Genomic DNA, 18522 nt, shown 5'->3' with positions numbered 1-18522 from the left:
AGTGCTCAGGAATCAGATTCCTCAGGGAGCAGTGTCCAAATGACTAGTGCACAATTTTCCCCTGAGCCTCCACCTTCTCCGCTGCGATCATCACCATCACCACCACCACCAGCAGCAGCAGCAAAACCTAGCAAATCTAAAGCTAAAGCAATTAGCAGTCCCACTATGGCCAGTACTGTTACCACCAGTCCCACCACCACTAGTTCTGCCTCTGTTCATCCACCTCGAGCAGTAGGAGCAGCACCCAAGGCACACTCCAAGGCTATGCGCGCCCCAATTTGGGAGCACTTTGAAAATGTTGAAGAAGGGCGCTATGGAAAGTGCAAACATTGTGGGAAGCTAATAAGCAGAGGGAAAGTGTCTGGCCATTTTACCAGTGCTAGCATGAAGCATCACCTCAGCACTCAACACAACGCTGTGCTATTGGGGAAAGATGCAGAAGTAAAACTTAGTGCAGGCAGCATAGCTGGTGGCCGTGGAAAAACCCCAACAGCTGCTTCTTCTGAGCCAATGGCAGCAGCAGCAGCTAGTGCTGGCAGCCAGAGACCAAGGCAGGTTGGAGCACTGCATGTCCAGCCCACCCTGGAACAATTTGTGGCATTCCAATCCAAAAGGTCAATGCCCAAACAGCAGGCTAATAAAGTAACGAGACTGATTGGTCAGTTCATTGCTGTTGGAGGGGCATCCTTCTCTATGGTCGAAGAGGAGCCTTTCAAACAATTGATGGCGGCTGTGGCTCCACAATATACAGTTCCGTCACGTTTCACTTTCAGCAGGAACATTGTCCCCTCATTGTAGGAGCTTTCCAAGGCTGCTGGTCAGTCTGTTCATTTCACTACAGATTTGTGGAGTGCACCTAGCGGCCAGCATGCCTTTCTTTCTTTGACAGCACACTGGTGGCAGCCGGAAGCTGCTGCAGCAGGCTACCGATCTTTCCTTCTCCATGCAGAAGTGATGGATGAAAAGCACACTTCCCAAAATATTCTGCATGCAATGAGGAAAATGTTTAGCCTTTGGGTGGGAGCAGAGGCGGGCACCAATTTTGAAGTTGGTTTTGTGGTAACTGACGGAGGTGCCAATATGGTGAAAGCGCTGCGAGATGGTCATATTGTTGGTGTGCGCTGTGCAGCCCACATCATCCATCTTGTAGTGAAGGCAGCAATGTCAGAAGGAACTAATGTGGCAGCAGTAGTTCTGTCCCGCTGCAGAAAGATCGCTGGGCACTTTCACCATAGTGTTAAGTCTAGCCAACTTTTGAGGGAAGAGCAAGAGAGGTCAGGTCTTCCCGTACACTGCCTACGTCAGGATGTCAGTACACGGTGGAACTCCACGTTAGACATGCTGGAGAGGATTTTGGAGCAGCAGAGGGCAATCCATAATCTTGCCTCAGAGCACAATATTGGGATTACCTCTCCATTGAATAGGGAGGATTGGACAGTGATCGCCCAGCTAGTGGCAGTCCTTAAACCATTCAGGGATGCCACAGAAAATTTAAGCTCAAACACTGCCAGTCTGGCCCAGGTAATCCCAGTGTTCTCCCATCTAGGCAGCAAGATGGATGTGTTCCTTGGAAACCGTGAGGCTGTTCAAGGTGGCACTCTACATCCTGACGTAGCAGCCACAGTCAGGAAGCTGAAGGATCTGCTAAAAGTACACCTTCGCAAACGAATGGAAGAGAGTCCCGAAATGATGCTAGCGTGCCTTTGCGATCCAAGAATTAAGGGAAAGCTAGCTTTGAAATTTAATGTTCTCAGTAGCTACCGGGAGCAATTGGTCAACAAGGTGCGTGACTGGCAGCGTAAAATGGGAATGCTGTCCGAGGAGGGAGAGGTGCAGGAGGAGGAAGAGATGATGTGGTCTGCTACTCCTAGCAGCAGCATCAGCGGCAGTGCCACAAGCAGCACAACACAGCTGAGTGGAGCAGCTGCGTTTTGGGAAGAGGCACTTGGGAGTATAGTTGGACCATCTGACAAAGCTAGCAGCAGAAAGGAGAGTAGTGCTGCTGAAATGGTCAAACTTTACCTCTGTGAAGTTCCTTCTGCGCCTAATGTTGATCCTCTTAGCTACTGGGATGAAAAGAAGAGTGTGTGGCCACAGAGCTCACGCATGGCACCTCATCTGATGGAGCAGATTGCCTTTCTTAAATTCAATCTGCCCAAGTTGGGCTACCCAGCTCTTAGCTTGGAAAGTTAATTTTTTTTCTCTGTAATGTTTAAGGTAGTTTCTCCCCCTGGTTGCACGTGTTTGTGGTGTGGCAACGTCTGCTACCTCCGCCGGTGTAGCCAATTTACGCTAGGACCTAGTGTCTGAGTTCTGGAAGTCCGCTCCCAAACGCCAAGGACTGACAGTCTTCGGATGCTTTGCCCTGGGGTGAAGCAGGTGAGCGGGTCGTCAATTGCCCACTCATTCACCTTTTTCCGTTTCCAACGCTGCTGCTGGTGGTGGTGCCAGTATCTTTGGTCAGTTCGCTTCCTGGCTGAAATCATGCCTCAAATGTCCCTAATGGAGAGGGTAGTTTCTCCCCCTGGTTGCACTTGCTGCGGTGTAGCAATGCCTGCTACCTCCGCCGGTGTAGCCAATTTACACTAGGGCCTAGTGTCTGAGTTCTGGAAGTCTGCTCCCAAACGCCAAGGACTGACAGTGTTTGGATGCTTTGCCCTGGGGTGAAACAGGTGAGCGGGTCGTCAATTGCCCACTCATTCACCTTTTCCAATGCTGCTGCTGCTGCTGCTGGTGGTGGTGCCAGCGTCTCTTCAATGCCAGTTCGCTTCCTGGCTAGTGTCATGCCTCAAATGTCCCTAATGGAGAGGGTAGTTTCTCCCCCCTGGTTGCACTTGCTGCGGTGTGGCAACGCCTGCTACCTCCGCCAATGTAGCCAGCTTACGCTAGGGCCTTGTGTCTGAGCTCTGGAAGTCTGCTGCCAAACGTCTATGACTGACAGTGTTTGGATGCTTTGCTCTGGGGTGAAACAGGTGAGCAGGTCGCCAATTGCCCACTCATTCGCCTTTCCCAATTCTGCTGCTGCTGCTGCTGGTGGTGCTGCCAGTGTCTCTTCGATGCCAGTTCGCTTCCTGGCTAGTGTCATGCCTCAAATGTCCCTAATGGTAAGGGCAGTTTCTCCCCCCTGGCTGCCTCTGTCTGCGGTGTGGCAACGCCTGCTACCTCCGCCGGAGTGGCCAGCTTACGCTAGGACCTAGTGTCTGAGCTCTGGAAGTCTGCTGCCAAACGTCTAAGACTGACAGTGTTTGGGTGCTTTGCCCTGGGGTGAAACAGGTGAGTGGGTCGCCAATTGCCCACTCATTCGCCTTTCCCATTTTTCAATGCTGCTGCTGGTGGTGGTGGTGGTGGTGGTTGTGGTGGTGGAGCCAGCATCTCTTCTGTGCCAGTTCGCTTCCTGGCTAGAGTCATGCCCAAAATGTCCCTAATGGTAAGGGCAGTTTCTCCCCCCTGGCTGCGTCTGTTTGCGGTGTGGCAACGCCTGCTACCTCCGCCGGAGTGGCCAGCTTACGCTAGGGCCTAGTGTCTGAGCTCTGGAAGTCAGCTGCCAAACGTCTAGGACTGACAGTGTTTGGATGCTTTGCTCTGGGGTGAAACAGGTGAGTGGGTCGCCAATTGCCCACTCATTCGCCTTTTCCATTTCCTTTTCCATTTCCATGTCATTATTTTCCTTCTGATACACAACCAAACATAACACACACAATAACACAAATAACACAGTGACATAACACATAACACACATAACACATATAACACAGTGACAAGTGACAACACACATAACACATACATGTACAATGCACAAATCACAAGGACCTTTCCTCTTGTTATTTGTCCTGGCCTTCATTTCTACACTCACTAGCATTAACGCTATAACTCACACTTCATACTATAACATTTTTCCATCCACATACCTGCCAACAGACACAACTTTTTCAGGGACAGTCCTGCTTTTTTCCAGTCCTGTCCCATCTAATTTAGCTAAACTAGGTATGCAAATACACGTTGGTAGTTATAGCTCGGTAGGTAGCACTAGTATAAACATTAAATAAATATAATAAAGTACTAAATAATAAATCTAACTTTAAAATACATTTAAATAAACCCCTAATTTTTTTTTTAAAACCCATTAAAATTAAAATAAAATTATTATTTAGACATAATACAGCTTTAACCAAAGCAGTGCACTGCTACTAATCTTAAACATAACCGTACATTAACCCTAAGCTGTTTTTTAGTTCTTGTCCAACATTTTTCCATTCGCATACCTGCCAACACACCCAAGATTTTGGTGGACAGTCCTGCTTTTTTCCAGTCCTGTCCAGTAAAAGTTGGGTTGTTGCAAAGTATGCCATTGTAAATAGGTAGCAAATGTTAGGCATGTATTACAAGTGGTCCAAAATCAATTTAAAAATGTAAAATAATCCCTATTCTTTTATTAAACATCTATGGATGTGTGATTGTGTATGAAAAACGGAGGCCAAGTTCCTTGGAGCATTTGTCTCTAGGTCATTTTGTGTACAGTACACCTCAGTACGTGTGTGCAACTCTATTGGTCGTTTCGGCAGGGGGCTGGCCTGCCATCAACGAATGAAGTGCGTTCTGCAATTCACTCGTTGATGCCAGACCAGCCCCCTGCCGAAACGACCAATAGAGTTGCACACACGTTCCTTCACGGCAGCTGCTGCTGCTCCGATGTGTTGTTAACCCCGTATTAACCCCTGCTAGGCAACCGGGAAGGAAACGAAGATTAAACGAGCACGAAGAATGTCCGCGAATATTCGCCCGAAGAGAAGACAGGAACGGGCGAATATTCGCGGAATACAAAGGTTTTTTCCCCCGAAGACGAGCACGAAGACGAACACGAAGAGCCCCCTGGTGCCCAAGTCTACTTACAACTACATGCTTCTTTTTCCATTTTTTAAACATTTATTTATACTGCAATTAGCATGAACACTTTATTTCAATGTGATAAGAACCAGAGTATACACTAGTATATTTAGTGTCTGGGGGCACTACATTTGAAGGCAATATAAACAAATCCAACCTGCAAATGTGCTAAAATAAGTCAAATTACATTCACAAGTATACTTTATTATCACCATATTGCTTTTTAAACTCAGTTTTATCTGCAATTGTGGTTTGGTGTAAAATACACAATGCAGTAAAAAGGAACATAAGAAGATGTCATAAATTACAAAAAAAAGGGAAGTCAGAGTTAAAGCTTTAGTTCTGCATTAGTTTATAACACTGTGTGCTGGTTATTTCCCCATAAAACACAGTAATAATCTACATCATCCTCATCCTGCACTCTGCTAATGGAGAGAACGGCTGATCCCCCAGAAATGGATCCAGTGAATCGGTCTGAGGTCCAGGAGGGTCTGTAGTTCTGATTGCTGGTGCTGCTACTGCCAACAACAAGCATGGGTTTACCCCCAGGTGTCTGTTTAATCCAGTGTGGCCAGTTATCCCCAGTGACTGCGCCTCCACTCCAACTGCAGGACAGACTGACCTCTGAACCAACTGGCACAAACGCTTTAGCTTCCTGAGTTACTGCAAATTCAGCCACAGAACCTAAAAAAAGATAATAAAATATTGTCAGGCGATATAATACTGGAGGATTCCTAATACCAGCTGTGTGTTCAGGTTTTTTTAATATCATACATGAGGAATAAGAGGTGAGAATGACGAGAAAGACAGCCCAGGACATGGTGACAGCAGCTATGACAAACAGATCTGTGTTTGAAAGCCTCCAGATTCAATTTAAACTCCTGCAACACTGAGCTATTTGCATATATGCAAATTATTTAAGAAGCAATGAGCTGATATATCCACGATACAGACCTTTCATTGTCTTGGAATAAAATATCTCATCAAGTGAACTGATGCGCAACATGTAGTACTTTATACCTAAATCCAAGCACCATGATTACCACTGACATGGCAGTTACCTAAACTTTTTTAGCATCTATTGTTCATCCAGCAATCTTAGAAATGTGAGGTATGGGTAATTGTGGGAATGTTCTATTAAGCGGTGCCAAAACGATGTGATTAGTGAACCTATTAGAATAGTAATAACATTAATATTCCACCCCATTTGTTCCTGCCCCCTATTTAATTCTAACTCTTTTTTTGTTACAATATTCAGTCTGCTGTCTTCTGCTCACCCTCTACCCTTAGTCATGTTATTGCCTAGTTCTCAGTAACTCTTTCCTTACCAAGACTTATTAGTACCATTAGTACCAACATTCTTTTGCCATTTCTACCATATTTGAGTTTAATCAAGATTTCCCTTTTTTGTTTTCGATGTACCCACATAAATTAAATACTTGACAATGTTTGCTCAATACACCTCGGGACACCCTTCTGTCCCAGGTTGTCTCTCACAAATACACAACATAAACACAATGCTGAATGTGCACAGTGTAATGCATTGTACATAGGGAATACTTTTATGCTGAGATGGGTCTATCCCAGTCGGGCCTAACAGATTTAACGGGCCTTATCCCCAGTGGCGTCGCTACAGGGGGGCAATTGCCCCCCCTAGGATATTCCTTGCCCCCCCTGTTGCCCCCCTGCCGAATTTGGAGCCACCCAGGACAGTCCCCTTGACTGCTAACGACGGCATGGTGCCGTCGCTAGCAGTCCCAGTCAGGTGCTAACGACGGCACCATGCCGTCGCTAGCACTATCTTACCTTGATGGAGGTCTGTGGACACCCATCACCACCTACCCCGGCGATCCGCCCCTCACACTGAAGGGCATCACCGGGGCCACCCGATCCGGCCGGTGACGGCACACGCAATGACGCGATGATGTCACCGCGCAACTTTATTAATAACTGACAATTGTCAGTTAAAGCGGTATGGGGGCATGCTGCTTAGATGCCTGTATCTCAGGCATCTAAGCAGCTACAGACCCCCAACATATACAGTTGGAAAGGTAATTATCTCACCTTTCCAACGGTATATAAAAAAAGAATTAAAACAATTACGTTAAAAATTTTTTTTAAAAAAATTATTTAAACATAAAGTAGTTAAACTTAAAAAAAAAAAAAAAAAAGTTTAAGTATTCTAGCTAAATGATCACTGTGGTAGCCAATGTTACCACAGCGATCATATAGCTATAAAAAGTCACATTCCCTTTTTAAAAATGGCCGATACTAATTTTTAATCCCATGATCCCTTTGATCATGGGGTTAAATTTAGCCAACGGTAGAGGGAGGCAATTTTTGAAATCCTGATGAACTGCAAATATTATTAAAATCAGCCATTTAGCCTGTGCGGTACGTGAGTAACCATCTCATCCCTGGAGCGCCTTAAAAAAACGTATTTTTGCTGTAAAAGTGATTTTTTTCTCCCTTTACCATCATTTCTTTGGGATTGTAAAGGGAAAGAATGGTGTGTGTGCTTCTGTGAGTGAATGTATGGAAAGTATGGTGTGTGCTTCTGCGAGTGAATGGAGATATGAAAGGCATGTGAATGATCAGTAATTAGGGTTGAAGCCTTGACGTGGCATTACTGCTCATGTAGGAAGTTAAATTATGGCACAAAAAGTACACATTTGCAAGAACTACACCCCTTGGCGCATCAAATGAGGGGCTGTATGTGTTTCTAGTACAAACCTGGAGTGCGCTAGACACAAATGAACATGTCGCTATGGATAAAAAAAAACATATTTTCTAGCCAAAGCAACATTTTCCATCATTATTTGTGCACTCTTTGTCCTCGAAATACATGTAACCCCTCATTTGAAGCTCCAAGGGGCGTAGTTTCTTAAAATGGATGAATTGTCTGAATGAGGGAGAGCATGAGGTAATGTGTGGGTGAATTGTCTGAATGAGGGAGAGCATGAGTTAATGTGTTTGTGTGTATCATAGATGTATAATTGTGGAAGTGCAAAGATGGCACTAGCAGGATGTTTGAGCCTTGGGGACCGAGATGTCACAGGCCGGGCGTATATGGGACAAAGATGGCAAATCGTATGTGTGTTATCTGGGTGCTGGCCAGGTTCTATATGGACAGTGTGGACGCCAGGGCTTGCTTTGGGGTGTGCAACCTGTGATCTATGCCTGTAATTTAGGGGGTTTTATCTATACCTTTAATGCTGTGTTTTTATGTGAATTCCAATTGATCTGCACCTGCAAAGCTGGGTTTGTGTGTTCTTCTGTAGATCCATATCTGCTATGCTATGTTTCCATACATTATTTATGTATACCTGCAAATACAGGGTTTGTATGTCTTGTTCAGTTGATTAATACCTGCAATGCTGTTTCCATGTATTTATTTGATCTATACCTGCGATGCTACGTTTCATATATTATTATTGTATACCTGCAAATACAGGATTTGTATGTCTGATTCTATTTATTTGATATATACCTTCAGTGCTGAGATCACAAGTGAATTTCAATTGATCTATACATGCAAAGCTGGGTTTGTGTGTTAATGTGTTGATCTATACCTGCTACCGGCAGCAGGGTCTAATATTTATATATATATATTTATATATATATATATATATATCGGCAGCAGGGACTAATATTAATATATATCGGCAACTGGGGCTAATATTAATATATATGGGCAGCAGGGGCTAATATATATATATATCAGCAGCAGGATCTAATATTAGGCCCTGAAATCATTTAGTGCAAAAGTTAAAGTATTGTGTTGTTTAAAGGATTTCAAGGATTAGTCGTACTAAATTGTGGCTTCAGGCTTCCCATGTTGAATGATCAAGTATTGTATTGTCCAATAACAAAAGTATCATTCCATAGCACATTACTTTTGGCTATATATGTTTTTTCAGTGGTATGATTTAATGGTGGGAATTATTAATGCCCCCCCTATATACTGTTTCTAGAGTCGCCACTGCTTATCCCCCCAAAAAATGGGATTGTCTCTGCAAATTTGGGACTGTTTGCAGATATTCAATTATACATCCTTTTTATTCAGAAAAAAATAGGGCTTTCATTTGAAACCATAGAGCATGCACAAAATAATAATTGTGAGTGCTAGTATGTAGAAAATAAATTTGCAGGAGGTGCGTACCAAAAATATAAGTCAAAAACACTGTACCACTAGAGTGATCTGCCAATAAAAAGCCATTTTATTCATAAACAAAATATGTTATCATGTTATCAAATGTAAAATAAATCGGCACTGTGGAAAAACAGAAAAGCGCTTACAAATATGTTCATGGAAACAAATGGTGGCAGAGAAGCAGACAATGGGATTGAGATCCTCAACGTTTCGATATGATAGACTTCAAGAGTGATCTGTCTTGCTATCTGTGGTCACCGGTATATATATATATATATCCAAAATAATATACCTGCACATAGCAGTAAAACAAATTGCTTAGTGGAGCCTGTATGCTCATTACAGCATACCAGCACTTATTGGGAGACTGCTGGCCTAAGCGGGAATGGTGTGTGTCCCTCTCATTCATTGATCATGTTTACAACTTAGTATCAAGCAGCTATATAAAGAGAGATGGCACTTTCTTACTTCCTTTTCAATCAGGTAGGGAGAGCATCTGGAACTTTTGCACCCTCCCATCCGGAATCTGTATGGATGCTATAAGCCTAAGCAGTCATTTTTATTAAATTACATACAAATTACGGTATATGTTGAAATGAAAAAACAGATAACTGTTAGTAATACATTACAAGCAATCCTGTATGACCAAAAACCGTAAGGGTTATAAGAAACCGGAGGTAATGTAAGTATACGTGAGTATCATGTAGCCAGAATATGTGCATGAGCAACCAAGATGAGCAGTGGCGTTGCTACAGGGGGGCAATTGCCCCCCTAGGTTATTCCTTGCCCCCCCTGTTGCCCCCCGCTGAATTTGGAACCACCCAACGCATTGCCCACGACAGTCCCGCAATGGGACTTTAAGTCCCGGGCAGCCTCAAACATTTTATTATTTTTTTTTTGACGTGGAGGAGAGGGGCGCCTAGCAACCGCTCGGCCCCCCTCAGTCTCCTCCACGAGGCCTCTACCTCTGTCGCGGTGCCGGTGTTTCATGCTGAGCGCCGGTATATGACGTAATATCCGGCGCCCAGCAGTGAAGCAGACCACGGCAGACCAGGAAGTTTGACTGTGGTATCTTGTGTGCCCCCCCTATATATTGTTTCTACACTGAAGATGAGCAATGCAGTATTATCTTCCAGTTCCATAAACAAAATATAGTGCTGTAAAGAGTGTGAATAAAAGTTAAAAAACATAGAGATCATGACTGTGGAACAGTCTATAGGGCCTTGTCTTAATAGCTATACCCCCAAAATACACACAGACACAATTTTATTGATTAACCAACATTTTACTTCCGCTATTGGAATATATAATATGGCCACAGTGCCCCTTCAATCAAAACACTGTGACACTCCAAACAATAAATAGTTTTTTAACCCAACACATATTACGTAATATGAATATATGGAAATTGTACCTGATAATTGACATCTATAAAAACACCATCACCATATGTACCATAACTGAACCATATAAACCATGACGTCATATACCGGCGCTCAGCATGAAATGCCGGCACCACGACAAGACAGAAGCCTCGCGGAGGGGAGGCGCCGCACGGTTGCTTAAAACTTATTCCGGCGCCTCTCACTCTCCTCGTCTATCACGGCTGTGGAAAAAAAAACGGCGTTTCAACTGGGGGGGCACAGCATGATGTAGGGGGCCCATGACCCTGGTACAGGCATACTGCTGCAATAAATTAGTTGAAGCCACTGGCTTTTCCCCTGCTAGCACGGTGTCTACGAAACCTACATTATCGCCGAGGACCAGTCCCAGGAAGTGTCTTGCACCTGCGCCCATTGGCTTGTGCACCACAAGCAGGGCCATATCTCCAACAGCCTGCTTCTGCACTATACCAGGGCAAAATAAATTAGAATTAACCCAGCCTGCAGGCAAGGTTGGACAAACATAATTTCCCCTGATGTTTGGTGTTAGAGAAAAGAGAAAGACTGACCCATCCCCACCCCTTGATAAAGGCCTTAATTTCCATGAATTATAATGGGCACCTACTGATCTACACTTGACCCCCACCCAAATTCACTCTTTATCCCCTTTAGGGCTTATTCTAAACAATGTATACACACAGGATGGAGACTACAAAAATAAAGCTAAATCCTCGTCCTCATTCAGTTTCCTAGGGAATAAAGATTGTAATTTGTAAATCCAGAACAATTCCCTTATCTTTCGAAACCAAACACCATTAGTTAGTGTCAGCCAATGTTCCGTCTGAGTGGGTACCAATGGGAAGTTCTTTTAGGTTCTTAGGTCTAAAAAGGAATAAAAAAACCCAAACCATACTAAAGTAATAAAAAAAATGTTTGTAATTCTTGCGTTGGCATCCCCTCCCCCAATTGGAGGATCTGGAGCGCTGTCATTTTGACAGGTTATATCCATGGAGATGTGGATGAAGATAGAAGATAGCAGACTGAAGATAGAAGAGAAGATAAATGATAGAAGATGATGAAGAAGTGGTCATCAGAAGTGGCCAGAAAAAGCAGAAGTGGTTGGCAGAGAAGGTAGAGAAACCTTTAGAGAGAGTGAATGTGAATGAGAGTTTGTGAGAGTGTTAGAGAGTGTGAGTGAATGTAGATAATTTAGAGAGTGCTGGTGTCCTGGGGCAAAGTTGCTGCAGCTCGTTTGACATGATGATACTTAAAAAAAAAAAAAAAAAAAAAGGGATTAACTCCATTTCTTGCAAATGAGAAGCATGGGTAAGGGGTCTATAATCAAGCTCATGAGATGTGCTGAGAATGTCGAAAACTTTATCACTCCGCCTTCTCTTTAACCCTTTTCTATGGGATGAAGGGGATTCAGTTAACAGTAAAAATAGAAACAAGAGACTTTGTTTATAGTCAATGGAGGATGCAATGCATCCTTCAACCACTTGATACTGCTGGTGAACAGGAGTATATAAGAATGCTCCTGCACAACCAATGCCCATTTTGCAAATTTCTGCCACCAAATGGATTATTTTTTTGCATCACATTTTATTAAAACATCATGTGACTTTGGGATGGTTACTTTCCTTGATCCAAATATGAGGATTGGATGACATCATGTGGGCACTGTTGGGTTCCCTAATAACTTTTTACTATATACCATAAACATGCGGTGGCGGAAAAAACTTGGCTGCCTCTCTTGGTTAAGGGGGAATCCCCAGTAGGGACCTTATTTCTTGTTTATTAGTACTGCAAGCTTCCCAGAAACAGTATGTAAATGGGAGATCAAAGCAACATGTTTAACAATAAATTCCCCTGGAGCCCACAGACAATTTCCTTTTGTACACCAGCATTTACTTATTTTTTTAGTTCCTTTTAGTTATATAAAATATAATATTTTAGGATCAGTGGCGACTCTAGAAACAATATATAGGGGGGGGGGGCACACAAGATACCACAGTCAAACTGGGGGGGGATTAATAATTTCCAAAAGTAATGTGCTATGGAATTATACTTTTGTTATTGGGCTAAAATAATATCATTCAACATGGGAAGCCTGAAGCCACAATTTAGTGCGACTAATCCTTGAAATAAATATTATAACACAATAAATAACTTTTCCACTAAATGATTTCAGGGCCTTGAATGTTTTGTCTCCTGAAGTCACTACAACTTCAAGAGGGCATTTTATCTCTGGATAAATATAAATTAAATAATTCCTACTGTAAGTTAAGTGCCAGGAAACAGATGACCAAACACACACACCAACACAGGCTCTGTCACACCGACACCCAGACACACACACCAGGACAGGCTCTGACACCCAAACACACACCCTAGGACAGGCTCTGCCACACTGACAACCGAACACACACACCAGGACAGGCTCTGCCACACCAACACCCAAACACACACCAGGACAGGCTCTGCCACACCAACACCTATACACACACACCCGAGGACAGGCTCTGCTACACTGATAACCAAAACACACAAACAGCAGGACACAATCTACGTCACAGACGTCTACATCAGAATGGATTTTTCACACTGCATTGTCGTTTATACCCCCCTTAGTGTTTTTGCCCCTTGTGTATTGATGCCCCTGCTGCCCATATATATTAACATTAGCCCCAGTTGCCGATAGCAGGTATAGATCAACACATTAACACACAAACCAAGCTTTGCATGTATAGATCAACTGAAATTCACTTGTGATCTCAAATAAACAGAATCAGACATACAAATCCTGTATTTGCAGGTATACAATAGTATATGAAACATAGCATTGCAGGTATAGATCAAATAAATACATGGAAACAGCATTGCAGGTATTAATCAACTGAATAAGACATATTAACCCTGTATTTGCAGGTATACATAAATAACACACAATACAGAATAACACACAAACCCAGCTTTGCAGGTATAGATCAATTGGAATTCACATAAAAACACATCATTAAAAGGTATATTTAAAACCCCCTAAATTACACGCATAGATCACAGGTTGCACACCCCAAAGCCAGCCCTGGCATCCACACTGCCCACACAGCAATCACACTCCTATCATACCCAGGCAACCAGTAAATGCTGGTACCTAGGCATGATGGGACTGTGCTTGCTGTGGTTTCTATTAGCAATCACACTCCTATCATGCCAAGTCAGCCAGTACATGCTGGTACAGGGTGGCTGTAAGTGATGTGTAGACCCCATACTGCTGGCAGCATCAATACACAAGGGGGGCAGCTAGCTAGGTTTCGGCATGCACTGGCTGACTTGGCATGATAGGAGTGTGATTGCTAACAGCAATCAAAGTCCCATCATGCCTAGGTTCCAGCACTTACACATCCAACCAGTAAATGCTGGAACCTAGGCATGATGGGACTGTGATTGCTGTTAGCAATCACACTCCTATCATGCCAAGTCAGCCAGTACATGCTGGTACAGGGTGGCTGTAAGTGATGTGCAGACCCCATACTGCTGGCAGCATCAATACACAAGGGGGCAGCTAGCTAGGTTTCAGCATGTATGACGTCATATTTCGGCGCTCAGGATGAAATGCCGGCACCGCGACGGAGGTAGAGGCCTCGTGGAGGAGAATGGGGGGTGCCGAGCAGTTGCTAGGCGCCCCTCTCTCTCCTCCGCATTAACAAAAAAAAAAAGACGGGATTTAAAGTCGCATTGCGACTTTATTCCAAATTCGGCAGGGGGGCAAGGATTAACCTAGGGGGGCCAATTGTCCCCCCTTGCCCCCCTGTAGCGACACCACTGATGATGGGACTTTGATTGCTGTTAGCAATCACACTCCTATCATGCCAAGTCAGCCAGTACATGCTCGAGGTGCGGCCCGCGTAAGATCGGTTGCCCTGGCTGCCGACCTTATGCGGGCCGCACCTCGAGGTCTCGCGGGCCGCATTTGGCCCGCATGTTGGACGCCCCTGCCTTATTACTTTCTAACCCCCTCTCCCTCCCTTATCACTTTCTAACCCCCTCTCCCTACTCACTATCTACCCTCCCCCTTTGTAGTTGTCTCACCTTTAGGTCCAGCGACGGGAGCACGAGGCTTCTGTCTTCGTTCTCTGCTGCGGTGGCCGCTGCTTCACCGCTGAGCGGCGAAATATGACGTCATATTTCGGCGCTCAGGATGAAATGCCGGCACCGTGACGGAGGTAGAGGCCTCGTGAAGGGGGAATGGGGGGTGCCGAGCGGTTGCTAGGCGCCCCTTTCTCTCCTCCGCATTAACAAAAAAAAAAGAAAAAAAAGACGGGATTTAAAGTCGCATTGCGACTTTATTCCAAATTCGGCAGAGGGGCAACAGGGGGGGAAAGGATTAACCTAGGGGGGGCAATTGCCCCCCCTTGCCCCCCTGTAGTGACGCCACTGTTCAGTATTCTAGACTTAATGAAAAGAAGCAGCAGTCTCATGTAATTTGGTTTGTAGCGTTTGCAAGACATTTTATTCTTAATTACTAACTGCCCCCAAGTGACACGTGTGGGTGCTCATCACTTGGGGGCAGTTAGTAATTAAGAATAAAATGTCTTGCAAACGCTACAAACCAAATTACATGAGACTGCTGCTTCTTTTCATCATTCACATTCCAGTGCAAAACCAGAAGCACCAGTCTTTCTGCTATTCAAAAAGACTAAAATGTAAGCAGGTGAATTGTTTTTTAAATAACACTGAAATTGTATAGGTAAATGTATCAATTGTTTTATACTAAACCGGCCAATTGTTTGCTAAAACAAATATTTCAGAAATTAGTGCAGAATAAGTAGATTTACCAGGCACGACAGCAGTTTTCAGAACTTTTTTTGTTGTTGTTATGATGGCCTGTTTTTACACCTACTTGGATGGAGAGTGAATGGAGGGGCTGTAATAATTGCTGGGATCTGTGCATCCCAAGGTAAAGCTCAACATGCCTCTTTGTTCTTCTTAACAGCTAACTGAGGCTGCCAGTCCTCAGCTACACTGAAGTTACACTTATAATTACACGATTGTCTTAACATCCAATACCTTTGGATTGCTTCTCAAGGAATTCATATGATTTACAGCACAGCTACCTCAGGTGATGCTCAGTGTTTTTGCATGTCTTCCTCTTTCTGTCCTATCACTGTGATACTGGCTACCAGTCCATGTTGCACAGTAATAATCTGCTTCATCTTCAGGCTGCACTTTGGAGATGGAGAGGTACCCTACATTACCTGAGGCAGAACCCACAAATCGTGCTGGGACCCCTGGTCCCATTCCCTTGTTGGACTCAGTGAAATAATGTAGTATTGATGAGGGTTTACTATCAATTTTCTTTTGAACAAATACCACTCTGTTGTTACTGACAGTTAGACCCCCTCCTAGGATACAGCTCATTTTGACATTTTCTCCAGATCTGGTAGTCATGGAAGCATCTTGTGTCACCGAGTGTTGTGCATGGGTCCCTAGGGATAAAAAAAAATCAAAAATAGTATTTTTCACAAACAAACCAGATTATTCACAGTCATCAATATGATATCATAGGTGAGAATGAGCATGATTTTGTCTATATGCCTGTCACCTACAGACAGAGCACACACATCCATTTAACCAGCTAAAAATATTAGGAAATAGATTGTAAGCTTGCAAGCAGTGCCCTCTTTACCTAATGGTTTGTCTTAGCCTTAATAGCACCTCACTTACCAATTAAGAAAATTCCAAGGAGATAAAAACTGAGCACAGTGTTCATGATGCAGGCGCAAATGACTGGATAACTTACAAACCCAGTTTCAGCCCTTTTGTGCTCAGTGACCCTATAGAGTAATATAGAGTATAACTCACACCTCCCCTTTATGCAAAACAAGAATATGCCTCTGAAATATGATTTGTTGACACTTCACAAACACTGTGAAGGAAAGCAAAGCTTTATGATGAATGATACTGAGCTGCCTCCGATGAGGAATAAGTAGACTTCAGTAATTGAAGATTATCCATTATCTCAGGCAGCTCTACCATGTCCACTCATAACCATAGGTACAATTATCTATTATCCTTCTGCATTTTCTGGGGAGCTTTTTAAAAGTAGAGACAACAGTAAGCTAACAAATATTATCAAAGGAAAAAATGTAAACACAGAACATTAAAATACTCATCACTGAACAAATGAAATCACCCAATAGAAGTGTATTTGAGCCGGCATCTCACATTTTGCTATAACAAGTTTCTACTATTGCTTCTTCAAAAGCTAAAAGTAAAACTTACAGCATCATTTAAGTGTTTCTTTGTAATTTTGCTGAATTATTCTGTCAGTTAGGGGAACGTGTTAATAAGAATGTGTGCCTGACTTCCAAGGGCAGGCTCAACTGTGATACCCAGGTTTTACTAGAGGTCCCCTTGGAACCCTTGGCAATCCGTTAACATCCATGGCTTGCAAAAAATATACATATATACCGGCATTCAGTAGTGAAGCAGCCCGCACAGCAAGGTAAGTGAACTACAATGGAGGGAGAGGGTAGATAGTGAGAAGGGGGGAGATAGTGAGAAGAGGGGAGCTAATATTAATATATATTAGCAGCAAGAGCTAATATTAATATATATTGGCAGCAGGGGCTAATATTTACATATATTGTCAGCAGGGTCTAATATTAAAGAATGAAAAATAACTGCCAGTTCAGCTGTTATTTTGAAATCATATTTTAATCATGGTCTTTACATCAAAGAGATAAGTACATATTATGCATGTCTAACGCATATATATATATATACATACATAGCGTTTTATAATTGCCCCCCTACTTTGGTCCCTGTCCCCCATGTGCCCCCTAAATATGAAAGCTGGAGACGCTATTGGCGAGTGGCATAGTGGAGCAATGACAAAGAAAGATTAATCTAGCTGCAGTATTGAGATGGATTGGAGAGGCTAAAGGTGTAAGAGGGGGAGGCCAGTTAGTAGAGAGTTACAATAGTCCATACAGGATATGTCAAGGAAGTGGATTCATTTTTTTGTTGTTTCTTGTGTGAGGAATGGGCAAAATCAGGAGATGTTTTTCAGGTGAACGTGGCAAGATTTGGTGAGGGATTGGATGTGAAGACTGTATAGCCCCCAGCCTGCCCCTTGATTTATGTAATGCCCCCAACTGCCCCTTTGTGTATTGATGCCGCCAGCCTAGAAAAAATGCTGCCCTGCAGTATGGGGGATGTATATCTGACTAGTTGGTTCCTTCCATTAGTCTATACATCCCCCATTCAACATGGCAGCATTTTATCTGGGCTGGTCAGCAATATGTAAAAGTTATATATGTGCTTGAAAACATGACCGATGTGGTCACCCTATTGACCCCACACCCCAGCTAGCCCCACATTGTATATTTATCCTACGACCCAGCCCCCCCCTTGAGTATTGATTTTTGTGATGCCCCCAGCCAGGACCTCCTTGCCAACACCCTTGCATATTGCCCCCCCTTTAGTATCATGTCAGTCCCGGTGGGTCAGCCAAGCTTTAACTGGGCCTTTTTCAGGTCCATTAGCCCCTATGTTAATCCGGCCCTGATCACAGCCATAACTATCAATAATACCACCTCTCTTTTTTTGGCTACTGCTACCTAGCAACTTTTGGGCTCTGGCTACCTACCCTTGTGGGACGCGGCCAGGGCTACCCGCTGATGTCAGTAAGCTGTCCCACTGACATCAAAAGTGGTCCCACTGATGCCGACTGGCTGTCATGCTGATTTCGGTGGGCCACACCCCCATTTAAGGGGGAAATAAGCGAGTAGTGGGGTGTGTCAGGAACCCGTGACCAGGAGGATTCAGGTGTCGACCTGGAGAATCGGTGCTTCTTCCTGGGTCTCTGGGCAATTACCCGAAGAGTTCCCTGGTATCAGTCATTCATATGTACCCTCCTATACACAGTCCTTTTCAACTTTACCTCATCGAGGAGCACCAAAACAGCTTGTAAAATTAGATACTTCAACATTGTACATGGATGGGAGAGTATTGGTTGTTTGGTTGGGTCAAATATTCTAATTAAGTTTCTTTGAGATTAGATGATAATGGTAAACTACAAAAAATATAGATTGTATA

General features: G+C 43.7%; 1 pseudogene; it reads right to left on the bottom strand.

Moving 5' to 3' along the window:
• The window catches only part of LOC149290328 (immunoglobulin lambda-1 light chain pseudogene), a 62160-nt pseudogene extending 46242 nt beyond the window's left edge, over window positions 1-15918 (bottom strand).
• Window positions 15919-18522: the final 2604 nt, after the last annotated feature.

This window comes from Sceloporus occidentalis, unplaced genomic scaffold (assembly GCF_023333645.1).
Source record: "Sceloporus occidentalis isolate IW3139 unplaced genomic scaffold, rSceOcc1.0.p SCAF_40, whole genome shotgun sequence".
Classification (NCBI taxonomy): domain Eukaryota; kingdom Metazoa; phylum Chordata; class Lepidosauria; order Squamata; family Phrynosomatidae; genus Sceloporus; species Sceloporus occidentalis.
Note: the sequence above shows the minus strand (reverse complement) of the source record. Positions and strands in the feature narration are given on the sequence as shown.